The sequence below is a fragment of the Herpailurus yagouaroundi genome, unplaced genomic scaffold (genome assembly GCF_014898765.1).
Source record: "Herpailurus yagouaroundi ecotype Mexico unplaced genomic scaffold, PumYag 253, whole genome shotgun sequence".
Classification (NCBI taxonomy): Eukaryota; Metazoa; Chordata; class Mammalia; order Carnivora; family Felidae; genus Herpailurus; species Herpailurus yagouaroundi.
The window spans coordinates 3,720,884-3,727,898 of NW_024412470.1; the positions used below are offsets into that span (position 1 = coordinate 3,720,884).

General features: G+C 45.6%; 1 long non-coding RNA gene across 1 annotated transcript; it reads left to right on the forward strand.

The window, feature by feature from the left end:
- The first annotated feature begins 380 nt into the window (after positions 1-380).
- Positions 381-6,669, forward strand: LOC121020923 (uncharacterized). Its single transcript, XR_005786365.1, has 3 exons — positions 381-1,131; positions 5,279-5,411; positions 5,544-6,669. It is a non-coding gene; the product is annotated as an uncharacterized LOC121020923 (long non-coding RNA).
- The last annotated feature ends 346 nt before the right edge of the window (positions 6,670-7,015 follow it).

The following is a 7,015-nucleotide window of genomic DNA, read 5'->3' on the forward strand; positions in this document are numbered from 1 at the left end:
AAGCATCTGGTAACCTTGGGTGTCTGGAGTGAGGAGTGAATGTCTGGAGGTCCAGGAGAACTTGTCCCTCGGATAACATGGACCCCTATGCCCATGGGTGGGACACAATCAGAGGAGAACCAAGACAGGGCCCTCTTAAAAAAAAAAACAGGGCCCAGACCAGGGGCCCACTTGCTTTTGCCATGAATACACTATCTGCTCGATCCTCAGCAGGTGCTCTTCCAGTCTCTGTCTGAGCACCTTGAAGGGCAGAGTGATCTCCACTCTCAAGGGGCTTAAGTCATCAGGAAGAATCACGATCTCAAAAAAGCTGCAAGAGCCAGGAAGTAACATAAATGAGTGAAGGAGACTGAGGTAGGTCCAAAGAAAGTTGTGGGGAATGTGGTGAGCTGGAAAGAACAAGTTCTTTCCAAAGGAAACAGCCTCCAGCTGGGGCTGGGGGTGGGAGGGAGTTGGGGCTCAGTGTTGCTGAATCTTTCACATTTTCAACAACAACAACAACAACAAGAAGCCATCGATCTAAGATCTTGTTCAATTCCTTGATCCTAAATGTCGGCAACAAATTCACATTTTGTCTTAAACACTGTGGGGGTCCAACAAGCCACATCTGCTAGTGGTTTTTAACTTACAGACTACTGGTTTGCAACCTCTGAATAGAAGCCTTCCTCATTAGATTGTATTGAAGTCCGCTTCCTTGGGAATCCACGCACCTGGAGTAACCAAGAATTACCCTCTTCCACATGCCCTATTTTGAAGCTAAACCTCATTCCCCCAAATATCTCCTCTTTGTGCAACTACCTTCTGTGTCCCACACTGCCACAGCCACCCACCTCTGGAAGCCCTGCCCTCATCTCTTTCGGTAAGTGGGCAACACAATTAGCCAAAGGCTTCAGCAACGATTGCTTTTCCTTGCTAGTAATCATTTTTCTTAGGTTTGCATGCCTGGCTTCAGAAAAGGAAATGATGACTCAATCCCTGAACTTCTTGTACAAGGCGGGTGATTTCAGTAAGTGGATGGAAGGCTGACACTGTTAACAGCATTCTCGATTAGTCGGAGAGTATAAAATGAGGTGTGTATTTGATCTACTGTCGGAGTAGCAGATGGAACACAGCAACCATGACATGGTCGAGGTAGGACTTAATGGATCATCCTGAAGTGCCTGGGACTGATTAGCCGTGGTACAGCTACATGCAGTTTTTAATTGATTGATTTGAGTTTGTGGTCAGAAAATGGCTGTCGGCTCCAGCTTATCTATAATTATCAGTAATCAGAACCAGACTTCTCTCTCCTTAATAGGCCAGGGCTCCTCCAGCATGCTTGACTTTTCTACTTGTCAGACTGCAAGCACTACCTAATAGCTTTCACTGCCATAACATGATACCTGCTGACCGTTGGGGAAAAAGGCTCTGGGGGAATGAGTCCAAAGGTAACAGGAACGCGGCTCATTCATTAGTTTAATAGCTTGACTCTTTTGCGTTCAAGACAGCTTCAAATTAATAGGAGGTCTCTTGGTCACAATTTAGCTAGTCTATTGTAGGCAAAACCAAGTGAAGGATTAAAACAAGAATTCCTGGGGCGCCTGGGTGGCGCAGTCGGTTAAGTGTCCGACTTCGGCTCAGGTCACGATCTCGCGGTCCGTGGGTTCGAGCCCCGCGTCGGGCTCTGGGCTGATGGCTCAGAGCCTGGAGCCTGTTTCCGATTCTGTGTCTCCCTCTCTCTCTGCCCCTCCCCCGTTCATGCTCTGTCTCTCTCTGTCCCAAAGATAAATAAACGTTGAAAAAAAAACAAAAACAAACAAACAAAAAAAAAAACAAGAATTCCTGTAACTCTGGCCAGCATCTCGTTTTTAAGGTAAAAAATGATCTCGATGCTAATTAGAGGCTGGAACTATTTACAGGAGTCAGTGTGTCCCTATCCTGGGTAAGGCACCTCTAACTGTCCAACAGACCACCCAAATCAGGAACCTAGACATTATTCTAGACCACCTCTCCTCACAGCCCCAGCCCCTGCCATGGCCAGTCACCACCCATTGATCCCACCCATCAAATGTGCAGGACTTTAGAACAAGTGTCTGAGCCACAGAGGCCTAGTTTCAGGTCCTGACACTATCACATATGAGTTGCAGGGCCTTGAACAAGTTATTCTCCCTTCTTGGCCTCATTTCTTCCCAGGCCAATAGAGAATAACATACTTTCTTTAAGGGAGATTAAATAACAATTAAATGAGACAGTCTCTATAGCAAATGCTATGTATGTGCTTAATGCTTTATTTAAAATATTGTTATTGATTTATTAGGTCTATATCCCCACCAATACATTCTAAGTCCTGGAGAGTGAATCTCATACCTACATGAAGGAGGAGGGAGGAGTAAGGGAGAAGGAGGGGATGGGGGAGGAAGTGGAGAGGGGAAGGTGGGGATGGGGGAGAAGGGGGGGTAGGAGAGGAGAAGGGGGCGGGGGGTTGGGTATGGAGACGGAAATGGAGACATTTGTGAAGGTGGTGCCTGCCACCTTCATTGCCTCTGAAATTGTGTGGATTCCCCTTGCTGCCATCTTGTTGCTGGGACCAGCCATTTAGGGACAAAATCTGTACCACTGGTGCCACCACATACTAAAGCCATTAGTCTGCTAAAAGCCCTCCCACCACCTGCTAACCCACTGCGCTAAATTAGCTTTTACTTTTGATCTCGTAAAGTCATGCTTTGTGACTTCAGTCTCAAAGATGGAGTATCTGACTCTCTTCAAATCCTCCTGGGATTCTGTGAAAAGACAGTTCCTGTGGCTTTTTTTTTTTTTCTTAGAAAGTGACTCTTCTATGACTCTACGGGGAAGGTCGTTAACCCCACTGTAGAAATGAGAAAACCAAGCCCAAGAAGGTTACAAAAATCTTGTTCCAAGTCAGACGGCAGAGCTATGATCCCCTGACCTCAAAGGCCAGGTTATTTCACCATAGAAATGGTCCCTTCAGCTCTTCCTTATGAATCCATCATTATAGATGTTGTTTTCTCTGTGTGTTATCTTATTTCCTGAAGGGAGAAGAGCCAATGCTGGCATGGCCTTCTGAGGAATGAGTCTGCCTTGATTTACTTCATTCTACTCTCAGCAAGAGGCAAGAAAAGGGGATTAATAGAAATATGTACAATACCCTGGTCCTTACCGTATGTTCCTCCCTTTAAGGGGCCCTGAGGCATTCAAAATGCAAGAAGAAACAGCCTGGGCCTGGGACAAAGACATGAGTTGGAGTTCTGGCTCCTTCCTTCCTATCATTCAGTATCAAATTTTCCTTAGTGGGCCAGACCCTGCTTTAGACCTGGAGATAGAACAATAAACAAAGCAAAGTTTCCACTCTCGAGCAGCTCACATTCTTGAGGGAAAAGAGAGAAAATAAATGAATGAAGAAATAGATAAATACATGTCGGGTGGTAATATACACTATGAAAAAAATAAAGCAGGGCAAAGGATAAAGAGAGTTGGAGTCTATGATACTATAAATAGGGTAGCCAGGGAAGGGTTTGAAGAAGACGTGACATTGAAGCAGGGATAAGAATGAAGTGATAGATTCCAGGCAGAGTAGGCACAGCAGGTGCAAAGGCCCTGAGGTGGAGACACATCAGGTATGTGTGAAGAAGGGCACTGAGTCCAGGGAACAAGACAGAGAGAGATGGGGGAGGGAGAAGTAAGAGCAGAGACTGGGGTGGTTGGGAAAGTTGGGAGCAAGAAGGAACAGATCATATAGGGTCTTACAGGACAGAGTAATTACTTTGGATTTTACTCTGAGGGATTTTTCAGTAAAGGATTTAAGCAGAGGAATGACATGATCAGCCTTATGTTTTTTAAAGGCTCACTTTGCCCATGATATAAGGGCTAAGGGTAGCAGTTACGGAGCTATCGCAGTACCTTGAACAGCAGACTAGGGTGGCTCCAACAGAGGTGGTCATGATGGACATGAAGATGTCAATGACTGGCTGTTCTTCCAATGCAGAGTCATGGAACAGTCATGGGCTGCTTCAACTGGAATACTTAGCCTCTCCCGGCGTCAGTTCCTCCATCAGTAACATGAGGATAACAATGCCAACCTCATGAGAGCACTGTGCAGATGAAACACAATCATCTACAGGAAGTGTTATGTGCAGACATATTGGTTTCCTTTGTTATTTGGGACAAAGTCTGCACCATTATGGAAAACCCCATCGTGTATATCCCCAGACCCCAAGATGTGAGATACAGTACCTTGTGTTCAGAGTAGCAAAAACAATTTTGAGTCTATAGCAAGATGATAAAGGCACCCATCTCAGTTTTCCAATAAGAAACCAATGATTGCTATAAATACGTCCACCAGGCTTTGCAGTCCACACTGGGACCATGGCTCCTCAAAAATTATACAATCATGAGCCAAGTGAGGGGGAAGGGAATCACGAGAATTTTATTCGTAGAACAGAAACGGGAAATGTTTGTGAAAATACCTTCCCAGTGATTATACCTGGTCAGTGACATTGCAGAGAAGTGTAATTTGCTTTGTACTATCCCACATTTTCCAAAACAACACAATTCAAAGGGCGTCTTAAGAGAACTTGCTCCTATATATACCCATTTAGCAAGAAGGTTTAGAATCTCTCAGAGAAAAAGTGAGACAAATAAGTTATGATGAAATTGTAAGGGAGGGAAAAGGGTTAAAAAATGGACACTTTGTGGGCATGAGTTATGCACAGGACACAACAAGTAGCTATTTGATTTATGCAACTTAACTTAATTATCTCTGTCTTGCACTCATTACAGCAACAGACAGGATCCAAAATGACAATGTTTAGGAAAGTATGGTTGGTTACAGGAAAGGGATACGATATAGCAGTAGCATTGAAGTGAAGATACGCATCCGAAAAAGCTCTGGAGGAGCCAGACTCGTGCTCCAAGTTGTCCCGTCTTAGAGAACAGAGCCAGGATGCATTTCTTTCTAGATCTGAGGACCACTGATGTGTGCATGAAATGCATCAGCACCAGTGAGCGCAACGGGAGTCCCAGCCTGGACTTCATATACCCTGCTGGTCACTCAGTCATAGTCCTGCTGTGTAACCAGCCCAACTACAGAGCCTTTTAGGTCTGACTGAGATCGGGGACAAATCATCAGACTCACTCTTACCAGGAAAAAAAAAGAAAAAGTGCTTACAAACTCATACAGACCGCCCTGGGTGACTCCTTAGATATGTGGTTACAAGGCAGCGCTATTGATCTGTACGTTTCGTGTCTTGGCTCCTTAATGCCCCACTTCTTCCTCTTGAAGGAGATGCAGACTTCTGCGTTCCATCTGGCTTCTCCCTCTGGCTTCTCCCCCTGTGGATATGCTGGAATCATTAGATCCTGCACGTGCAAAGACAGGATGAAGAAAAGTGGCCTGCCTTTAAAGCATCTGTAAGGTAAGCATCGCCACTGCTAAACTGAATCACTTCATACATAAGTCTCGTCAATATTAGGCTAAGGGCTTCCACCTCTAAGACTCTCTGCCTCGCCAAATATCTCATCTGGTTATCATATCTTGGTATAATAAGGACGCCGCTGAGGAGTAGAAAGGAGCAAACCATCCGGCCACACATATAAGGAAGATGGGATTCAGAAGGTGCAAGTGATTTGCCTAATCCCTGACCCTACTGAAATCTAACTTAGCCTTTTCTCCTTCATGAACTTTCCATCTCCAATCGAATTCATCCATACATCGCAACATCTCTCTCTGGTTTCAGGACAACGATCAGAGCCCCGACCTGTTCATACAATACTTTTGTGCAAGTCACGGAAGGCACCCCAGCGTCTCTGCAGATGAGGCCCCACTGAGGCCTCATCCGTTCCCTCGTGGGTGAGAGACCCTCCTGCTGGTTATAGCCTGTCCTCGCTACATGAAGTCCCTCCCCATGGCTGGATAATTCAGATGCCTCCCAGCATGACAAAATTTCCACTTCAATATCTTGTCGATGTTTTAAATTAGGTATTATCCTCGTGCTTAAATCTTTTTCCATTTTTGTCTGTTCCCATCAGCGGCGTGCTTAGACACCTCTGCTCTCAACTTGGGAATCAATATTTATTCTAGCTGGCTTGTCTTCATCCTCACATCCAGGTTGACATCGAATCTTTCCAATTCTCTTTTGAAAAATAACTTAGGTATATTTTTTCCCCTCCAACTACAACCCTCGGTTAGCCTGTTGATTTCATTCCTAGACTCCCGTAACAGATTCCCAGTCTGTTTTATATTTTAGCCTCTTACACTTCCAGACCTTCCAACACAGCAACAAGAATCATATTTCTTGGCCACCACTTTCAATCATGTTAATCCCTTTCTCAGAATACTGCATCTGCTAAAAATAAAATAAAAAAATAAAAAAAATTCCCAGGCTTTTATAACGCTTGACTAGTTTTAATCCCACAAAAATGCCCCCAGTCATATAACACTTTGTAGGTTCGGTTGTCCAGCTGCAGACCTGAGACCAAGCTCAGTGTTCAGTATACAGGGTGTTCCCTTGGGATCAACACCTGTGGAAGGGAGGAGGAGAGCAGGGTTGAGGAAAAGGAGATAACAGGTTGTGGTCCAGACCTGGAGACTTGGCGGGCTCAGCCAACCCCACAGGGAGCTCCAGAACTCGTCAGACTTATCCCACTCAGGGCTAAAATGGAGAGGCCTTTACAGTCCTCTCTCCATCAGTCCCTCCTGGGCCACCTGAGGGAGGGGTGGCCCCCGAAGATGCTGAGAGGTAGAGGCCGTCTGCTGAAGATACCACAGCTGGAGACCCATCCTCCCAGAAAGGAGATGTGGGCACACATCTCTATGTCCGCCACAGCCTATCCTTTGTGTCACTTGGATCCACTTCTTCATATACATTCCGGGAGTTCTCCCACTGTGCCACCAAGCACCTTTTCCTGGGGAAAGCCAGGAAGAGGAGATTCATTGGGATGAACTACAGCCTCTGCTCCTACGCCTGGTCTTGGAGTTGTAGCTGGTGCTCACCATCACCCTTTCCCATTGTCCAGTCTA